At 36.1% G+C, this 22,986-nt stretch overlaps 1 long non-coding RNA gene across 1 annotated transcript in view; it reads right to left on the reverse strand.

Annotated features, from left to right (window-relative positions):
- Positions 1–5,671: 5,671 nt before the first annotated feature.
- LOC117098035 overlaps positions 5,672–22,986 on the reverse strand; it is a 67,203-nt gene continuing 49,888 nt past the window's right edge. The window contains exon 3 of the long non-coding RNA XR_004443148.1: positions 5,672–5,850. This is a non-coding gene — a long non-coding RNA (uncharacterized LOC117098035). The remainder of the gene's footprint in view (positions 5,851–22,986) is intronic.

The following is a 22,986-nucleotide window of genomic DNA, read 5'->3' on the forward strand; positions in this document are numbered from 1 at the left end:
AGGATGGTCTCAATCTCTTGACCTTGTGATCCATCTGTCTCGGCCTTCCAAAGTGCTGGGGTTACAGGTGAGAGCCAACACACCAGGCTCTGGCATTATTTCTAAACCCCCTTTTGAAAGTAGCTTTTGCCCAGGTCATAAGGAACACCATCCAGCTCTCCCTGTATAGTTCTCCCTCAGGGTTGGACACGATACTCCAGAGCTTAGGAATCTCTCACCCGTCATCCACCCAGTGACTAATGTGTCATTCCCTTGCAGCCCAGCGGCCTCCTTCTCTGCAGACCGTTCCTTGGTGCATCCAAACAGAATTCCCCTTTTTGCTATAGCCAGGCCCACTGCAACATCTTTAATTACAGTGGCTTTATTTAAAGATTATACTTTAATTATACTATTCATGATAGTTTATGTCTATTTTCCCTGGTAAACCTTAAACTCCTGGACATCAGGAACTTTGTCTTATGAGACTTCCTATCTCCCAAATAAATAGGAATCTGGAATACTGTGTTTCCTTAATAGAAATGTTTTAAATAAATGGGGAAGGAAGGAAGGAATAGAGAGGATGGAAAGGAGAGGAAGAGAGGGAAGGAAGGAAAGGACTATTATTGATTATAAAGGCTTGGGTTAAGAACTCTTAAATTTCAATTTTAGAATTAAACTGTAATTTTCTTTATAAAGAATTAGAAGACTGGTAATCTATATATGACGAACTATTTATTCTTTTAAATAATTACTGCAAACACATTTCGCTGCATGAATTTCGGCAGATATGGAAAGCAAAAAGAAGAATCTGGCCAAGATTTTAATAGCATGACAATGGCTTTCGACGCATTGTTTATCTTTCTTTCCAGGTAACAGCTTTCAAATCCTGCGACTTCTTCAACGGTCTGTATGTTAAGAAAAAGATATTTTCCAAAATGCTCATATAGAAAAGCACTTTGCTTATGCTCTGCTACCAGGACTCAGCCAGGGTGCTGTGACCTTTAATCTACCTTTGCTTTCTTGATAATCCGAGAGTGGTGTCACTAACTGGTCACCATCCTGTTGAGATTGTCTGTCTTTATTTATCACTATGTTTTCAACCTTGAATCTTTCACCTGTATTTGTATCTCTGCGTCCAATGTCATCTGCCATTGTAGGGAGCCTTATATTTCTGCAGATTGACTTATGCTCTTCATGTCTTTACCTGAGATGCAGAAATTCCTGATGTTCTTAAGCTCAGACAAATAATAAATAATGGAATAATGACTCCTCATTTCATTTATTTCAGTTTTCTAAACTAAAGTTTACAATGTGAGGTTGATATTCTTTCTAACTATTTGGATATAGGAGATTGCTGTGAAGTTATATTATTTATCATAATTTCATATTCTTTGAAAGTTTTTTCAAGATTGTGTGAACAGAGGTAACTCTTCTTCAATAGTTACCTGTGGAATCCATCAATTATTTGTTTATGTGTTAGTTTAGATTTTTGCAAACAGAACCTGAAAAATTATGTAGGCAGATACATATTTCTTTAAGATTTTTACTCTTCTACTTTTTGTTTTTTCCCATTACATTTGAATGTTATAGATAATCAATTTTCATGAATATTTTAAGTTGTATTTATCTTAAGCATCTTTTACTTTTAATGTGTGCATAAATGAAATATGAGGAAACCCAATAAAAATTATCAACTGTCTTGAGAAGCTGAATTTCATTGGTCATTTATTGTGGTAGTTTCAGTCTCTCTCCTGTCATGTAGATTTTCATTGTGTATATCTAAAAATCTATAAATAGGCAGATCAAATTAAATTATTTTCTTTCAAATTGGTAGTATTAAAATATGAGGGTAATACATGGCCTTTTCTGGTAGTTGATACTTTGTGTTTATTCAAACTATCAGCCAAAGTTGTATTTTTACTTTGTAACATTGTTGAAGTAGATTTTATAGCTTACACTAAATAAATAAATCTTTTTATGGTAATTATAATTTTGTTTGCTCTTAAATATTTATAGGTAATGTTATTTTACATACTTCCCCAATAATTAACTTACTCATTCTACTACTCAAAATCTCACTAAATAGGTACTATACCTAACTCACACAGGCAATACAGACATTAAGTGCCTAGGCTCTGGAATCAGACTGAAATCCCTGGTTCTCCACTGTCTAGGTGGATGTCTATTAAATGAGGATAAATTGTTCCAGGTGATAATAATTTCATAATTCCATAGGATTATCATGAAGGTTGAATTGGAAATGACGTGTAAAGTGTGTAGTGCACACTCATAGTGAGTTCTCAGAGCATGTTAGCCATTATCAACGTTGCTGGATGCCAGCTGGATGTGATGCATATTAATTTCTTTTTCATCTTCTATGTGTAATAATTCCAGAAATCATCAATGTTTTCCTGTTTAGGTTCAACAGTAAAGCTATTATCTAGAGGCCTTAAAATTGCCACTGTTTAGAAAACAATCAATGAGGCAACATGAGTTCATTTCCTATATGACTGGTTTGTAGCCAGTATTCTGGCTGCATTAAGCAGCTTTTGACATAAAGATCATCTCTACTGCAGCTGCTTCATGGGTTGATGCATTGCTGACTTGTTATCTGGAGACTTTCTTTAGCAGTCTATGTCAGTGTGTGACTCTAAGCTTTGGCCTTTGGAAAAAATGATAGGAACATTAACAAAGCCAAGGTTCTTGTTCTTTCAGGGCAGCCATTTCTGCTGTTCACACCCAAGGGATTCAAGAACATGGTTCTGACCCTCTTGAGGATTCAGCCAAAATGTGCCAAGCCTGGGTGGCCATTTAAACATGACTTTGTTTCCATTTGATATATTCAGTGCTACAAAAACTTGTTTAGCAGGTGCAGCATAGTGATACTTTACACAGTTATTGCCACACTGAGAAGCTTGGTTGCTTTCCAAGCCCTAACCATGCTTTATAAAACTCTTAGAAATAGTGGTCAACCTTTGGAACAAAAGATCTCTTTGAAGCTTGGCTTTAGAATAGATATAATACATTTCAGATGAATTAATGAACTAAACATAAAAAAGAGAGAAAACGTTTAAACAATCTCAAGTAATTAAAGAACAAGAAAAAATTATTTGTAAATTGTTTTTTCATCTATTGATAGGAAAAGGTTTTCTAAATTCAGATACAATGGAATAAATCCCAAAGGAAAACATGGCCCGATATGACTAATTATAATATGCTTTCTTTGAACTGTAATACTTCAAAAATTTTAATAATTAGAAGAAAAATTCCAAAAGCTTTTGCCCAAAAATGACAGAGAGCTATGATCATTGCTTTATGAAGTCTCTTTACAAACAAATAATAAAAATATATTTTTCTAATTTATAGATTGTTTGAAACAGATGTGTATGTTTAAGTAGATGTGGGGCTTTTTTTTTTTTTTTTTTTTTTTGAGATGGAGTCTCACTCTCTTGCCCAGGCTGGAGTGCGGTAGTGCGATCTCAGCTCACTGCAACCTCCGCCTCCCAGGTTCAAGTGATTCTCCTGCCTCAGCCTCCCAAGTAACTGGGACTACAGGAGCACGCCACTGCGCCTGGCTAATTTTTTATATTTTTAGTAGAGATGGGGTTTCACCATATTGACCAGTCTGGTCTTGAACTGCTGACCTCGTGATCCTTCTGCCTTGGCCTCCCAAAGTGCTGGGATTACAGGCATGAGCCACCGTGCCTAGCTGATGTGTACTATTTTCAGAGATATTGTTATTACCTATTTATTTCATGGAGTTTTCATGAGGATTGAATATAAAAATACAGGCAAAATATATAGCACTGGGCCAGGTGCAGTGGTTCATGCCTGTAATCCCAGCACTTTGGGAGGCCAAGGTGGGCGGATTATGAGGTCAGGAGATCGAGACCATCCTAGCTAACACAGTGAAACCCTGTCTCTACTAAAAACAACAAAAAAAAACTTAGCCAGGCGTGGCGGTGCACACCCGTAGTCCCAACTATTCAGGAAACTGAAGCAGGAGAATCGCTTGAACCCGGGAGGCAGAGGTTGCAGTGAGCTGAGGTCGTACCATTGCACTATAGCCTGGGTGACAGAGCGAGACTCTGTCTCAAAAAAATATATATACGTGTGTGTGTGTGTGTGTATGTGTGTAAGACTGTGCTAGCACATGACAATACAAGTATTAGATATTATTTTTATATGTTGGAATAATAGTTGTGGTCACCCTACTAGTAAGAAGAAGGTTGAAAGAAAAGTTGTTTGATGCCTGTGACTCAAGAGTATGCATACATTTCAGACTTCTAAACTTGAAGGGGTCTGGACTAAGCCATCTGTACCCTACATATAAGCAGCCACTGCAATTTGGAATAAAAAACACATATAAATAATGTATAAATATATTCTACCTGAAATTTCACTCAGGTCTTCACTAATTGAAACACAAATGATTCAGCACCCCAAGAAGCAAATTCTAGCTTTATCAGCCAGTCAAGGCAGGAAATGAACAGCAAGGCAAGCCCGCTTCCCATCTGTAGAGCAATGATAGTGACTTGTCAGTTGTCCCAGCAAGAAGTGGTATAAAAAGAAATTCCCAAGCTTGATTGAAAGCATCCAAGAATATCTCTAATTATATCAAAGAATGACATGCGATTTTTCTTGAAATTTTTAATTTTCATTCAATTTGCTTGAAAATGTAAATATGCTTCATTCAGTACCAGTTAAGAGGGTCTAACAAGGCGAAAGTGGACAAACAAATCCTGGGACCACTATTAGAAGAGACGGAATCACCAGCTCAGTTATAAAGCAAACCTCAGTGGTTCTAACACAAAATTTCTGTCTAATGTATTCATTATATTTCCTCTACATTTCCATTTTAATTATCATGAAGAAAAGACAACCACCCTTTTGCCATGTGCCGTAATTTATATTTGCTCTAGCAAGATAAGTAATATCACTCTAAATACATCATAAACAAAATATTTATTAGGAAAGCCTCATTAGCATGCATTTCATTCTGATAATAAGGTTTAGGAATTTAAATTAATATCAGTGTTATTCGAGAACATGGCTATTAACATTTAATAATATTTAGCATTTATACAGCCCTTTGTGTTTCCAAAGTACTTTAGTCATTAATTAATTAAACCTCAAATTATCATGGTGAGCAGGTTCAGCTCATGGTTCCTTCGGTTATAAAAATCATATTCATAAGTATTTTAACTTTTCAACTAGGAATTCTCACAGTCATTTTCTTAGACATTCTCTCATAAAGACTGAGATTGCTTGTATATACAGGCAAGAATCCCTCAACTGCAATCCGTTAATGATATTCTCCTTGCTAGTTGTGAGGATCAGAAATGGGCAACTGGCAGGAGAAGGAGAACAGAGCTCTTCAGTTGTTTCAAAATTTCGTTTCTTTTTTTTTTTTTTTTGGAGACAGAATCTCACTCTGCTGCCCAAGCTAGAGTTATGGTGGTGAGATCTCGGCTCACTGCAACCTCCGCCTCCCAGGTTCAAGCGATTCTCCTGTCTCAGCCTCCCAAGCAGCTGGGATTACAGACACCTGCCACCACGCCTGGCTAATTTTTGTATTTTTAGTAGAGATGGGGTTTCGCCATGTTGATCAGGCTGATCTCGAACTCCTGACCTCAGGTGATCCGCCTGCCTTGACCTCCCAAAATGTTGGAATTACAGGCGTGAGCCACCATGCCCAACCGAAAAATGTCTTGATTCTTACTCTGCCACTGTTGCTTCTGGTCCCCCAGCCCCTGACATGACCCCCTCAAAAGCTTAAAATAGGCTCCAGACTTAATACCTACCCATTTAAGCTATGTCACGAAAACACTCTTCAAAACAAAACAGTTTTCAGCCAGGAAACATCCACATCTGGGGGTAAAAATACACAATTGAGAACTAAATCCACAATTGAGGCTAAAGTGAAATTTAGACCGAAATCATCAGTTTGCCTGGTTAGGCCCATCTGGACAGGGATTAACAGTGTGAATTTGAGGGGTATCCTGACTCTTGGAGAGGCTGCTGCCCAGGAAGATTTCTCACTGGTTGTTGCTTGCCTCCTGGAAACAATGTCAAGGCAAGCCTCTTTGTCTAAACTCATGTGGGCCATTAGGCTGCAGTGCCCTTGTCTTCGTGATCCACCCCAGCTCCTTCTCATGCAAGGAATATTGCCATCTGCTTACATTTGGGGTCCTTTACTGTGGCCTGGGGCTATTTGCCTGATACATGAAATGCTCAGCTTTATTAAGAGAATCTCAAGGCTGGTTCTTTGCCTTATACTGTGGGTCCTGCAGGAGCCAGTCCCCAAGGGTCCATTCCTAAGAGGTTAGGATGGAAAGTTCCATCGCCTTCCTCTGAAGGATAATTTTATCAAGGCTAAGCTGAGAAAAACTCTGGAAACAGTCACATACTGATAGAAGAAAGCATAAATTTATTATCAGCAGGGAAAAAGAAAATTATTATCATCCATCAGAGTGGCAAAAGAGACAAGAAAAGAGTCTTAATGCAGTCACCCTGTGGGTCTTAGCCCTGCCTTCTCTTGCTGTGTACTGGATTCACAAACGCCTGTTTTTAAAATACAAGCAGATTCACTGGAGTCATCAGGATAATGGTCTCCATCTTCAGTGGCCCAGAATTACCAGGTAGGAGTCACTTTTTATACCAGATCAAAACAAATAGAACAAAATTCTTCTTAGAAATAAAATGTGCCCAGCATTATATGGCTATATAAATCCTAAACTTGCTACAAAATTATCATCCTTTGGGACAGAATTTTCTGGGTTGTAGAGACGGCTCATTTTCTGTGGGTCTTCACTACCCTGTTATGAATTTGAAACTACCCTTGAGATCGTCAGTAAACATCTGTTTTATTTACAGAAAGAGAGCCAGAGAGAGAGAGACCAAAACTTACCTTAACCTTAAGATTCTATGCATAAATGCTGAAACAATACCCTGACACACAGCAGATAACCAAATATTCATTTTCAATATGAACCCTCACTCTACGATATTTAATGGTTCCCTATTACACGTATGTAGAAAAAGTTCAGACTCCTCAGACGTGATATTTAAATCTTTTACAATGTCATATTTAACTCTCCACCCCTTCCCAACCCTCGGCTTCACATGTCCTCTCCAATCCCAGCATATAAACTGTGTTTCAGGTGACCCACAGTGTATTTGGCTACTCTATGAATACGCAGGCTGATGTACCAATCTCTGGGCTTTTCTTCAATTTTCTTCCAGTACCTGAAATGCTCATATATGTTTCAGTTGCTTCCAGTACATTGTGAGATCCTTGATGAAATGGACCGGGTATTATTATTTCTTTATTCTCCACAATGTATATAGAACTTTTTGAACATGCTAGGCGTTCACAAAATGCTTTTGTAAAAAGAATTGGACTGAAAAATGTAAGCCAGATTTTTTTTCATGCCTGCTTCTGAGAAGCAGTATTGAACTTCAACACATTTTATCTAAGGAAAGATTTGTAACATGAAGTTTTTTTTCAAGATTTGTTTTGATGTAGACCCAATGGAAATACGATGGCCTCTGGTCAGAAATAGGATAGATTACAGTCAGAGAGTCAGCTAAACGTAGGAAAACTAGCTAGAAATAAACCTTATGATTTTAATGAAAAAACTTGTCTATGTTTAGGAAACTTTCTGAGCAAGAAGTTCGCAAGTAGAAAAGTTTTGATTAATGTACATACATGTTAAGCTCTTTTGTGCTCACGGATAAAAAGATTGATCACATATGTGTAAGGGGGAAGAAGTACCGTATTAATTCAGCAACTGTTTGACACACATAATGAACATACACCTTCCAAATGTGGGAAATTAGATCGGGAACCTTCCCACCTACAAGCCAGATGATCTCTCTGTTTCAATGATGCCACATGGGAGTCCAGCAATTATTGCATTTAAATCAGCATCAAGGTAGTTGAGATACACACACACACATAAATTTGAATTGCAGATACAATGTTTAGAGATTTTTAAAAATACGAGAGTATGTTTATAGATTCTTTTCCCCTCTTGAACAGAATAAAGGACTGATGTTTTAAGAAGCACTTGAGTTTTACATGTAAGAAACATATCACAGGGCTCTGCTTTACATAGGGCACTAAGCTAGATGCTGAGGACTTAAGGACCAAAAATATGTGCCCTGGATTTGAGGAGGTCACCGTCTACTAGCAGGAGGGCCAGGTGTGCAAACAACTAACGAAGTGACATGCTCCCTTATAACAGTAGTTATAAAATGCTGTAGGAACACAGATCAGAGAGCAATGTATTCTGCCTAAAGAGATTTTGAAAGTAAAAAGCATCACTAAAGAGCTAACTGTTGAGCTAGGTAAGAAGAGAATGGAAGAGCTCTTTGCAAGAATAAAGCAAAACAAGAAAAGTTTGTGATACTTGGAGAGACAGGCAAGCATTTGTGCTGGGATGGAGGGTAGACTGAGTAGCAGGGATGAAACATTCAAAAGCCAAACAAACAACATCAGTAAGTAAAGCAGGCCTGTGGGGACTCAAGGAAACTGGAGAGTGTGTGTCCATCTCGAGAGGCTGGTAACTGCACAGATCTGACAAATGCATGCTGATGGTCAAAATTCTGGCCCAGACTCACCAGAATATGGGAGTTTTTAAAAAGACAGAAATCTAAATTTATTATGAGAAATCTACTGCTTTTTAAGTTTGGAAAACTGATTTAGAAATTGTAATACTATGTAACAGTCAAACAAAACACATGTGTGGATTAAGTACAACCTGCAGATGGATGTATGAATCCTGTCACATGGGTGACAAGGATAAGAAGGGGTTGGGGACAGGTTGTAAGGAGGAAAAATGAAATCGTAAATGTGTTTGGCTTTTGGAGTGATAGAGATGCTTATCCTGATTGTGGTGTTGATTTCATCACCCATACATATGTCAAACCTTACTGTATAATTTAAATATGTACACTTGATTATAGGTCAATTATACCTTGAAAAAGCTATTTCTAAAAGTTGTTTAAAAAAAAAGAAAAAGAAGCGTATGCCCTTCCAACGTTAAACAACCATAAAATTAAAATGTGTTTTCTACTTACAAAGACTTTCCAGCATCTCTTTTCTCATGTCCCTGACTTAAGGTAGCTCAGGACGAGCAGAAGGCACCGTGATGGACCAAGGCTCTGTGCCAGCAGCCACGGGAACCTTAACAGCAATTTGGAATGAAAGGAACAGGGAGGGTGAAAGACATGAAGCTTATTCTTCCATCTCTGAGTCCTGAGTTTCTTTAGCCTCTTGTTTCTTAGAAATGAAGAACTAATAGAATCATAAGAGACAGAAGAAAGACAAAACACAGGTAAGGAAAATAAGGAGAGGTAGGGACAAAAAAGGGTACAATTCCATCTGGCTGGTTTTCTATGCCATCCTTCCCCTGTTCCTATGGTCTTTTCCTGGCAGAAGGCTCTTCTACAAGTCTCTTGAAATCCTTATTTTGGACCCATCATAAAAAGTGTAAGTCACGATGCAAGTAAAACAAGTGTTGCTCTAAAGCTTAACAGTTTATTGTTTTTTTTTGTTTTGTTTTTTTTTTTTTTTTTTTTTTTTTTTTTTGAGACGGAGTCTTGCTCTGTCACCCAGTGGCCGATCTCAGCTCACTGCAAGCTCCGCCTCCCGGGTTCACGCCATTCTCCTGCCTCAGCCTCCGGAGTAGCTGGGACTACAGGCGCCCGCCACCTCGCCCGGCTCATTTTTTGTATTTTTAGTAGAGACGGGGTTTCACCATGTTAGCCAGGATGGTCTCGATCTCCTGACCTCGTGATCCGCCCATCTCGGCCTCCCAAAGTGCTGGGATTACAGGCTGGAGCCACCGCGCCCGGCCAACAGTTTATTGTTAATCACTTCACCCTCCAGGCTATTATGAATTCAGCAGCAAGATGGTCCACTTAAGATAGGAAGGGGGTCCAGGGCTGATTTGTGGTGGTGAAATTTTCTGATGAGCCTATTTCCCTCCATTTCATGTGCTTAATTAATTAATTAATTAGCATACTCTTTTTTTATTTGATGATAGATAATACTATATGCTCTCTCTTGAGAAATATAGGCAAGCAAAAGACAGAGAAGCTTATAATTCATATCTCCTAGGAAAGGGATCTTCAGGGATTTCTATCATCTCTTCTTTCAAGTAAAGTTAAATTCCATAAGAGAAGAAATTACACATTATCTTGTACACGATGAATGTTTTTCTACCACTTTTCCTCTTGAGTGAAAAGGCAATGATAGAAAATAAAAAGTAAGATTCAAAATTACATTAAATCCTTGTAATTTGTGAGCTGTTCTGTTAGTGATGAAATTGTGTCTAGTATAAATTCTCAGCACAATGGATACAGTTCTGCTCCATGACTCACATTAACATTAATAAGAGTTGTGCCATCAAATTCCACAAATCACATAAAGAATTATCTATGCTGGATGTTAAACCATGGGGAAAGATAGCAAATGCGAGGGGACTAGATAGGTCAAGTGATAGGTCACAGACCATATCAAAGCTAAACTGCTAGGAGGGTTACTAGGGGGTGCTCACTGGTCAAACAATTGTGTTCATAGAGGCACAGAAGACTGGCTGGAAACACAGGCTCTAGGGTCAGGTAGAACTGTTTGACCCTGGATCTTCTAGTTAATCACTTTGTGATCTTGGAAAAGTCATCGATTTCTCTAAGTCACATCCCGTGATGTAAAGTGAGTACAGTGCTTTGTATGTATCAACCATACAATAAAAGACAGCTGCTGCTATTACAGAATCATAGGAAAGATCCTTAAAAATAATCTCATTCTATCAGCTCTTTCTACTTCACGGAGTACATGGAGACTAGGAATATAATATTACTGGCCTAAGTTCGCACAACTGATTAGAACAAATCTGGGAGAACAGAGCAGATAGTCATGAACTTTTATCACCCTATGTTTGTGTTTTACTTTACAGATAATATCTGTCCTTTATTATAGCTTTATTGAAGTAGAATTGTCATACAATCAACTACAATTACTTAAAGTATATGATCTGAGTAGCTTCAACATATAAATATGCCCATGAAACAATCACCACAATCAAGATAAGGACCAGATCCTTCACTTCTAAAAGTGTTTTTCTCCTCTTGTGTAATCCATTCCTACTTTCTTCTACTACCTCTAGACAACAGCTAATCTGCCTTCTGTCATTAAGATTAGTCTGATATTTCTAGGGTTTTACATAAATAGAATCATATAATATATGTATATAGTATATAATCTCTTTTTTGGTCTGGCTTCTTTTACTCAGCAAAATTATTTGGGATTTATCTTTGCTGTTGCAAATTTTCTATATTTCATTCCGTCATATTTTTGAGTGATATTCCATACCACAATTTCTCCATCCATTAACCTATTGATAGACATATCAGTTGTTTCTAGTTTGGGGCTATGAGAAATAAGTACACTAACTTATTTTGTTTGTTGTGAACAAAGACTTGTACACTAATGTTCATAGCAGATTTATTTATCATAGCCCCAAACTGACGTGTGGTTTTCACTTCTCTTGGGTAAGTATCAGGGAGTAGGTTATCTGTGGTTTATGTTGGGGGTGGGGGGGGTATATAGTTTTTAAAAATAAACTGCCAGACTGTTTTTCAAAGTGACAGTGCCATTCGTCATCTCTATGATCAGTGTATGAGAGTTCCAGTTGCTCCACACCTCCACAGACACGTGTAACGGTCAGCTTATTGGTTTTCTGATGCTATGTAGCAAATTTCCACAAGTTTAGTGGCTTGAAACAAGATGCATGAATTCTCTCACATTCATGTGAGTCAGAAGTCCAGACCCACTGGGGCTGGATTTATTTCTCAGAATCTCATAAAGCTAAAATTAAGGTGTTGTCTGGCCTGCATTCTGACTAAAGTGTGGGTTCCTCCTTCAAGCTCACTCAGTGTGGCATTATTCAGTTCTTTGATGTTGTGGGAGTGAGGTCCCCATTTGCTTGTTGGCTGTCAGCCCACGTTCCCTGACATGTGGCCCCACGTCACCTTCAGAGATAGCATCAAGTTGTATAGAATCCCTCTATTCCTTCTGAGCTCTCTGACTTCCCCCATACTGACCTCCAGATCCAGATTCAAAGGACCTGTGTGACTAGGTTAGGGCAATCCAGGTAATCTCCCTGTTTTAAGGTTATCTGATTTAGGAACATAATTACATTTTCAAAGATCCTTTTGCCACAAGAGTAAGATTTCATCATATTCATAGGTTCCACTCACACTCAAGGGGTGGAGATTACTCCAAAGCATTATACAAGGGTGGAGGCCATTGGGGATAATCTTAGAATTGTGCCTACCATTGCGTTTTCAGTTCTAATGTAGTAGTATTTCATGATGATTTTAATTTACATTCCCCTAATGACTAATGAGATTAGGCATCTGTTCATGTATTCACCTGTAATCTGTATCTCTCCTTTGATGAAATGTCTGCTCAAAACTACTATTTTTCAATTGGGCTATTTGACTTAATATCATATATTTTTTAAAGTTTTTTATATATTGTAGGTACGAGTCTTTTGCCATATATATGTTCTGCAAACATTTTCTCTGGTCTTTGACTTGCTTTTTCATTCCCATAACAATATCTTAAAGCATTAAAATTTTTAATTGGATCAAACCTAATTTATTAATGTTTTTCCTTTTATAGGTTATGGTTTGTCCTGTGTGTCATATTGAAGACATCTTTGGCCAAACCAAGGTAACTCGTTAAATATTTTTTTCTTACACAAATTTTATAGTTTTAGGCCTAACATTTAGGTCTATGATCTATTTAGAATTAATTTATGTATGTGGTATAGGGTAACGATCAAGGTTCATATTTTGCATATTGCTCTAGGAATATTTGTTGGGAAGATTATCCTTTACATATTGAATTGCATTGGCATTTGTTTTGAAAATAAATTGCCCATGTATGTGTAGGTTTATATCTGGAATGTCCCACTGATTTTTGTGAATATGTTTATGCCAATACAAAGCTGTTTCGATTGCTAGTAACTTTATAAAAAGGCCTGAAAGCAGGTAGCAATAGTCCTTTACATTTCTAAAACAAGCAAACAAACACACAAAATTGTCTTAGCTATTCTAGATCCCTTGCATTTACATTTACATGCAAATTTTGGAATCAACTTGTGAATTTCTACAGAAAACATGCTTGTGGTTTCATGAAGATTATGGTAAACCTATGAAACAGTTTGGGCAAAACTGATATCCTAAGACTATTGGGTCTTCTGACCTATGAACATGCTATACTTTTCTATCTCTTTGGGTCTTTTTTTTTCCACCATGTTTTTTTTGGTTTTGAGAGTACATGTCTTACAAATCTTTAGTCAACATATCCCTAATATTTTGTCTTTATGAGAGCATTGTCTCTTCAATTTTAATTTCTATTTACTTATTGATAGTATACAGAAATTCCATTTATATATAGAGAGAGAGAGACAGAATCTATATGTTGCAAAGTTGATAAAGTCACTTATCAGTTTCAGAAGCCATTTGGTAGATTATTACATTTTCTACATTAACAAGTATATCATCTGAAAGGAAAGTTTTATTTCTTTGTTTCTCATCTGAAAACTTTTTTTTTCCTCCCTTATTGCACAGGCTAGGACCAGCAGCACACTACAGTATAAACTATAAGAGCACACATCATTGACTGATTCCCAATCTTACAGGGAAAGCATCCAGGCTTCTACCATTAAGCATAGTGATAGAGCTACAGATTTTTCCTAGACGTCCTTTATCAGATTGAGGAAATTCTCCTTTAGTTCTTGTTTACTGAGAGTTTTTCGTTGCTGTTGTTGTTGGTTTGTTTTTTAATCAGGAATCAGTGTTGGATTTTGTCAAAGGCTTTTTCTATATCTATTGTGAGGATCATATGATTTTTCTTCCTTTGGCTTGTAATATGGTAAATTATATTGTTTTAGCCTATTAGTATGATGAATTACATATTAAACCAAACTTGCACTCATGGGATAACCCCTACTTGATCATATGTATTACCTTTTTTATATATTGTTGGAAGGGATTGATTAAAATCTGAAGAAATTATGTATTTATATTCATAGGGGATATTACGCTTTAGTTTTCCCTTGGTATGTTTGTCTGACTTTGTTACAAGAGTAATTATGCCCTCACAAATTGAGATTGAAAGTGTTCTCTTCTCTCCCAGTTTCTGGAAGAGTTTGCGTAATTTTTTTTCTTCCTAATGTACTTGGTAGAATAAACCTGTAAAGTTACCAGTACCTGGAGTTTTTTTCTTACAATACAAATTCTGCCTTTAATAAATAAAGAGATGTTCAGGTTGTCTATTTCTTCTTAAAGGTGCTATGGAAATTTGTGCCTAGAAAGGAACTTCTCAATTTCATCTATTATTGGCATGTTTTTGATTATTGGCATGAAGTTTTTCACCCTATTGTTACCCTTATGATTTCTGAAAGATATGTAGAGATATGCCCTGTCTCATTTCTGGTATTGGTAATTTATATTTTTTTCTCTTTTTATTCTGATCCAATCTGCTTAAATGTCTATCAATTTTGACACATTTTAAAAAGATCTTGCTTTTCTTCTACTAATTTTGTCATTACTTTTGCAATTTTTATATATTTGATTTATGCTCTTCTTTTTATTATTTTCTCCTGTCTGATTTCTTTGGATTTCATTTACTGTTTTTATAGTTTCCTAAAATAGAAGGTAAGATAACAGATTTACGATATTTATTTACTTTTAATATAAACATTTAATATTATAAAATCCCTCTGGGCTCTGATTAGCTGCGTCTCTCACAATTTTTGTGTAGTATTTCAATTTTCACTCAATTCAAAATGCTAATATTCTTTCACTTATGGGTTATTTGGGAGTGTGTTATATTTTTCAGATACTAGAAAAATTTTGAGATATCTTCCTATTACTATTTTCTAATTTAATCCTATTATGGTCAGAAAACGTACTTTTTAAAACTTCAATACTTTACAATTTGTTGAGAGTTTTTTGTGGCTCAGAATACAGCCTATCTTGGTAAATATTGTCTAGACTTGATAATTTTGCTGCTGGTGGTTACAGGGTTCTATCAATATCAGTTAGGTCAAGTTGTTTGCTAATATTGTTAAAGTCTTTTATATCCTTGGATTTTCTGTTCACTGGCTGATCAATTATTGAGGGAAAAAAGTGCTGAAATCTTTGACTGTAATTGTAGATTCATTTATTTTTTCAGTACTATCAGTTTTGCTTCACGTATTAATATTTTAAAGCTCTGTTACTCAGTACATAAAACATGTACCTCTTAATTAATAAACTCTTGTCATCATGAAATGATCATCAGCAATATTATTTGCTCTGAAATTTACATTGCCTGATACGAATATAACTACTTCAATTTTCTTTCAATGCTAGCATAGTATATCAATGTTCATACATTAGCTTTTAACCTATTTTTTAAGTAATTACAATGAGTATCTTTCAGATCTGTCTTTTTAAATCCAATCTGGTCGTCTCTACCTTTTAATCTAAGTGTTTAAAGCATGTGCCTTGAATGTGAATATTGATTTCTTTATGTATTAATCTACCATCCTGCTATTACTTTCTATTTATTCCTTCTGTTCTTTGTACCCTTCTTCTTCTTTACTCCCTTCTTTAGAATGACTTGTGTACTTTTAGTTACTCCATTTTAACACCATTATTAGCTATTGTATTTGTTTGTTCTCACACTGCTATAAAGATGCTACCCAAGACAAGGTAAGTTATAAAGGAAAGAGGTTTCGTTGACTTACAGTTCTGCATGGCTGAGGAGGCCTCAGGAAACTTAATCATGGCAGAAAGAGAAGCAGGCACCTTCTTCACAAGGCAGCAGGAGAGAGTGTCAGCATGTAAAGGAGGAACTTGCCAAACACTTAGAAAACCATCAGATCTCATGAGAACTCTCTCATTATCACAAGAATAGCATGGGAGAAACCACCTCCATGATCCAATCACCTCCTTCCCTGGACACAGAAGAATTAAAATTCCCTCCCTCAATGCATGGGATTACAGTTTGAGATGGGATTTGGGTGGGGATACAGAGCCAAACCACATCAGCTACTAATCTCAACCAGTACTTTTTTTTTTATCTGAACATGATATTTTTCAAAGCTAGTAGTTTAATTTGGGCCTCTTTTTAGCTTCCATATTTCTTCTTAACATACCTCTGCTTTACTCTACCTCTGTAAACATATAGAGTATATTTACAATTTTTAAAAATGTCTTTGTCTTCTAATCCTATTATATTTTCCATTTCTGTGTCTTTTGTAATGGTTGAGTTTTATCCTTACAGATTAGGTTTTCCTTCCTCCTTGCATGGCTTGTAATTTCCATATAGATGTCAGACATGAATTTATGCTGTTGGATGTTGAATCTTTTAAATGTTTTTGAGCTTTGTTTTTGGATACAGTTAAGGTACAGTACCTAGAAATAGATCAGTCCTTCTGAGGCACTTTGATACGCAGGATGAGAGCAATCTTTTATCTAGGGTTTATTTAGCCCCCTTACTGAGGCAATATCCTTCTGAGTACTGATACTGTTACTTATACATTAGGAACTTTCCACTCTGGTTACTGAAACAAGAGTAATTCTGTCCTAGTGGGACTCTATTGCTTTCTTGATTCTTTTCCTAACTTTAAGTTTCCTCACAGCATCAGCTGAGAAGTGCTGAGCTGAGGACTCCAGATAACTCCTCTGCAGGTCTCTGGGGCTCACTCTCTTGCCACTCTTTTATCTCTGGTATCCTGCCCTGCTCCTTCTAGCCACCTTGTACTCCCCAAATTCTGAGCTCTGTCTCCTCAACCCAGGAATACTCCAGGCTCAATTTGGGCTTCCATTTTGATACGATTTAGCTGTGTCCCCACCCAAATCTCATCTTGAATTGTAGCTCCCATAATTCCCACATGTCATGGGAGAGACCCAGTGGGAGATAATTGAATCATGGTGGCAGATTCCCCCATACTGTGCTCGTGGTAGTGAAGGAGTCTCACAAGATCTGATGATTTCGTAAGCGGTTTCCCCTTTTGCGTGACTCTCATTTTCCTTCTTGTCTGCCACCATGTAAGACGTGCCTTTTGTCTTCCACAATGATTGTGAGACTTCCCCAGCCATGTGGAATGGTGAGTCCATTAAACCTCTTTTTCTTTGTAAATTTCCCAGTCTCAGGTGTGTCTTTATCGGCAGTGTGAGAATGGAGTAACACACCTTTCTTACGCTGCTGCCTGGAAACCCACCCCAGACAATAAACTGAGATCTTATGAAGCCCATCTCACATTTTTCTTCTCTCAAGGATAACCCTCTTGCACTGCCTGTGGTCCCATATCTGAAAACCACTGGTTCGTGTATTTTATCTAGTTTTTCAGTTGTTTAAAGTGGAAAAGGAAATCTGGTCCTTGTTTCTCTATTATGGCTAGAAATAGATGTGTTCATTTTTAATAAAAATACAAATCAATAATATCAATAATATAGAAAAGTAAAATAAAAAATAAGTTGCCTGACATTTTCTAACCTAGATATAATCACTGTTAGTAATCTCCCTTAATTTCTTGTATGCACACATATATGGGAAATAAAGTATATTATAATTTGCCTTTCAAGTCAATAAAAATGTTTTATCATTAGTTTTAATGATCACATAGCATTCCACTGAATGCATGCAATATAATCTATTTAACTCATCTCCTACTACTGAATAGTTAAGTGTTTCTAACTTACTGATATTTTTTAAAGTGTTCTGATAAACCACAGTAACTCATACCTATATTCTGTTGCTTTTTGCCCTGACACTGAGATGATTTTAAAACTCTAAAACTTTCCAGGCTACCAAGTTTGTTCTGTGGCTTCACCTCATACATATTCTGCTGGAATTTTTAATAAGGAGAAAGGTGAGAAAAAAGACAATTGATTTTGACAGGTGATGTTCTGACCTGAGACAGATAAAATGTGAAAATTTTTGTCTTCAGCTGAGTGTGAACCCTCTTTGGGGAAATTGAGGCTTGTAAAGCCTCATTTACATGAAAATAAACAGGAGGAGACTTACACTGCCAGTTTACTGGCTAAGTAACTAAAAATGCACAGCACTTTGGCAAGTTAATTCAGGTTGGTGCTAGAGGCAATCTGAATTGAATACAAAAATTTTTTAGTCATGAATTGTTGTTAGAATGAGCCCTGGTGGAAACGCACACTACAATTGAGTGGCAGTTGGCTTAGGCTGCTGAAATAACTTGATGATCTAATCCGTGTCCCAACAGATGAATATCCCTGTGTTTGGACCTAATAGTTGTGTTTTACAGAGTCTCAGCCAAGAGCTCTGGATTATGGGATAATGAAAAATGAATAATACAGGTAGAAGTGCCATTGCGTTACAGTTGAGATATGTTAATAGACAGTGAGGTGAATTTGCAATAGACTAAAGTAAACTACATTACTATTTTACATTTGCAAAGCTTAAAAAGACAAATAGCTTGGCATATCTCTTGCAGCAATATAAGAAAAGTAGCCCAATGTTTACACACCAATAAGGAGTATTAATTTTCTATTTGTTTTACTAAAAGGTTATACCTTGACATCTGAACAGTATAAAGTATGAAAAAGCTTTCCATTTTTGTAAGTAAGACTGGATTTCACGAGTCTTAAGAAAATAAACAAATTGATATCTTTTTTTTCTAGTTCTTAAATTTTATGTTCTGAGAAATTATTAACTAGTTTTCCTTTGGGTATTTAAAGCTTCAATGATAGATAAGGAGGAAAAGACAAGCTCTTCACAAAGAAAAATAAAATTTTAATGATGTATTACTAGATTCATATAGAAATGTCAGGCAGTTGAGGAATCATGTTAGAACTTATAGAGAAAGGGGAGGCTGTGGAAAGCGATGTCTGAAAGAAGAAAAGCTGGAACACATTGTCAGACAAAACAAGGCAGCCACTTTGGTGGCAAGTAGTTAAGATTTGGCTTTTAAACATGTCATGTTCAAGATTTAGACAAGAGGAAATAAAGGAATTCAAAAATAAAATTGGAAACAAAAGTCCATGTTCCATTTAATGACATTAGAATTGTTTTTGTATTTTTGTTGTTGTTGTTTGGAAAACATTCACCTTTCTTTTTTTATGGTTTACAATCAAGATTCTAAAGGTAGTGTAGACAGGCATTCATTGTATTTATTTATTCATTGGCTCCAGCCTTTATTGAGCACACACTGTGAATTCAATAACACACTAACCTGGGGATACAGTGAAGAGATGCAGTAGGTAGAAAACATTTTGAAAAAGTACACAAATAGTTAATAGTTACAAATGAGGTAAGAGTTATCGAAAAAATAAAGTTGCCATTTTGTAACTTGCTATTTTGTTTTCATTGTGTCCCATGACTATTTTTAAAGAAGATAGGGCTACCATTATTTTTTCAGGCCCAAACAGCTTATTTGTTGCCTGGCCCAGTAGTGGCCTGGCATACTACTGCATTAGGTACAGAGAAAGAAATATTCTCTTCTCCATGGGCTAAAATCACAAGACAAAGTTGCATAGTTGACAAACTATGATACATTCCACATCATTTTTTTCAGACCTTGAAAATACATTCCCAAACACTATTAATCGTAATTAATTATTTTGTGCCAAAATCAGGAAGCATTACTTAAATATTAAGACTTGGTAATGGACTTTCAAATGGTACAGTTAACCCATTTCTTAATTATTCGTCTTTCACTTTCCATATTTGTTGGCGCTTAGGCTTTAACCTTGACATTCAGGATGCAGTCAGGGAGTTCCTACACACTCTAGTCGTTTACAGTGTCTCCATATTTTTAAACGTGTCTAAAAATTTAATTATCTTAATTGTTGGTACAGGACTATGTATGAGCATTTGTTGAGGGTAAATGTTTACTTTTAAAGTAAAGATGAGGAGGGAGAAAAGATGATGATTGTGATCCGGCAAATACAGTCATGTGTCACATCTGATGTTTTGGTCAGCGACTGATGGCATACACTACAGTGATCCCATAAGATTATAATACCATATTTTTACTGTATCTTTTCTGTGTTTAGATATGTTTCAATACACAAACACCATTGTGTTACAATTACCTATAGTATTCAATACAATATCATGCTATACAGGCTTGTAACCTGGGAGCAATAGGCTGTCCCATATAGCCTAGGAGTGGAGTAGTCTCTACCATCCAGGTTTGTGTAAGTGCCCTCTATGATGTTCACACAATGATGAAATCACCTAACAATGCATTTTTCAGCCTGTATCCTTGTTATTAAGTGATACATGACTGTAAGACCAGAAGCACATACAGAGCATCTCCTAAATATTCAAACTGTGCTAGAGGTATCTACTAGAAGTCACAGTGCGCAATGCAAGATCTAAATAAATCCTATATCGCAATGTAACATGTGCCACAATACAACCCAAGTATTATCCAGGTTCTAAAAAAGCCCAGAAGAGAAGAAAGAAATAATAAGGGATTTATGTCTGAACTCAGTATTTGAAAAAAAGTAAGTAAGAATTCACCTGTTGAGGAAAGCTAGGAAATTCAAGTAATAGTGCAATGTGTAAGACCAGCAAGTTGAGGAGACCCAAGTAGCTCCAAGGGGCTGAGAGGTGAGTTGTTGGAGGGAGGGCAGTGCCCTGCTCTCATGTATTTTCAACTTCTCCCTGGTTTTTGAAAAGAACGTAGTTGTCTGATGTGGTACGTTTTCAGGTGCTTATTCTATCATTTACTGAAAGAAATATGTCAAAAATCTTCTGCTATGATTGGGAATCTGTTTTTCCTTTTGGCTCTATTAATTTTTTCTTTATATATCATGTGGCTTTCCTATATATACAATGTATACATAGCCAGAATTAGGATTGTTTTATCTTCCCGGTGAATTACATTTAGTGTTATTAATAAACCTCCCTTAATCTCTACTAATAACATTTTCCTTGATATATACACTAGGTTGGTGCACTAATTATCGATTTTTATTCAGTCACACATTTTTCCTTTTCACTCTTCCCTCATCCTTGAGTTTCCATCTGTAATCATTCATTGTCTGCCTGAAAAACATTGTTTGGTACTTACATTAGTGTAGATCTGGTGACGGTAAATTCATCTGTTTCTATTATCTGAAATTTTTTATTCTTAGCCTTCATTCTTCAAGGGTATTTTCATTGGTGGCGAAATTCAAGGTCTACTCTGAAGCGATCAGGATTCATTCCATAGTCTTTTGGCTTTCATTGTTTCTGTTAAGATATCTCTCCATTGAGAGGTTCTTCCTTTCAAGGTAATATTTTCCCCCTCTACCTGCCTTTTAAGATTTTTCTGTCTTTGGTTTTATTCTGATATTTCTAAAAGTGGTAATCATTGTATTTGCCATATTTGGGATTCTTGACTCTGTGACTTAATGTCTTATGTTAATTTTAGAAAATTCTCAAATATTGGTTTTAACCCATTCTCTCTTTTCTTCCTGAGATTCCAATGATATTAATTTAAGGCTTCCTTATTTGTATCTTAGATATTTCTTGTCTCTTATCTGTGGTTTTTTCTCTCCATGTTTTCTTTTCCTCTCCATGCTTTGTTTTGGACTTTTTTTGTATGTATATTCTTCATTTTTTTGTTGTATTTATTATATGTACATCATAATTGTACATATTTATGGGGTGCAGTGTGATTTTAAATGCATGTATACATTGTATAATGATAAAATTGGGTAATTAGAATACCCATCGTCATAAACATTTATCACTTCTTTATGATGATAATAGTCAAGCTATCTTGACTAGAGCTATAATACATTAGAGCTATAATACATTTAGAGCCATAATACATTATTATTAGCTATAGTCACCCTATTGTGTAACGAAACACCAGAACTTATTCTTCCTGTTCCTTTGTACTTGTTGTCCAGTCTCTCCCCATTCTTCCTTTCCCCCTACTCTTCCCAGCCTCTGGTAACCACTTTTCTAACTCTTTACTTCTGTAGAATCAACATATTTAGATTTCACATATAAGTGAGATCATGCAGTGTTTATTTTTCTTTGCCTGGTTTATTTCACCTAACGTAATGTCCTCCAGGTTCATCCATGTTGCTACCAACTACAGGATTTCATTCTGTTTTACAGCTGAATAGTATTCCATTATATATATATACACACACACATATATATTCATATATATACACACATATATACATAATTGTATACATAAATGTATACATGCATATACATTTATACATGTATATTACAGAGAGAAGCAGATATGTGTGTGTGAGAAGCAGACAAAGAACACCAAATGTTCTTTGTCCATTCATCTATAGATGGACACTTATTGGCTATTGTGAATACTGCTGCAGTAAACATGGGTGTGCAATATCTCTTCAACATGCTGATTTCATTTCCTTTGAGTATACACCTAGTAATAGGATTGCTGGATCATATGATAGTTCTGGTTTTTTAGTTTTTTGAAGAACCTCCATACTGTTTTCCATAATAATTGTAGTAATTTACATTCCCACCAACAGTTTCTGTTTCACCACATCATCCTCAAAATCATTAGGTTTTTTTTTTTTTTGTCTTTTTTATAATAGCTATTCTAAATGGGGTGAGATTATATCTCATTGTGATTTTTGATTTGCATTTCCTGGATAGTATGTGATATTGAGCATTTTCTAATATACCTATTAGCCATTTGTATGTCTTCTTTTGAGAAATATCTATATGAGTCTTTTGCCAACTTTAAATCAGATTGTTTGGGGGTTTTTTTGTTTTGTTTTGTTTTGGGGTTTTTTTGGCTATTAAGTAGTTTGAGTTTCTTTCATGTTCTGGATAGTAACACCTTGTAAGATGCAGAGTTTGCAAATACTCTTTCCTATTCTGCAGGCTGTCTCTTCACTCTTACTGTTTCCTTTGCTTTGCAGAAGCTTTTTAGTTTAATGTAATCATGTTTGTCTATTTTTGCTTTTGTT

This window comes from Trachypithecus francoisi, unplaced genomic scaffold (assembly GCF_009764315.1).
Source record: "Trachypithecus francoisi isolate TF-2019V2 unplaced genomic scaffold, Tfra_2.0 Lachesis_group15, whole genome shotgun sequence".
NCBI lineage: Eukaryota > Metazoa > Chordata > Mammalia > Primates > Cercopithecidae > Trachypithecus > Trachypithecus francoisi.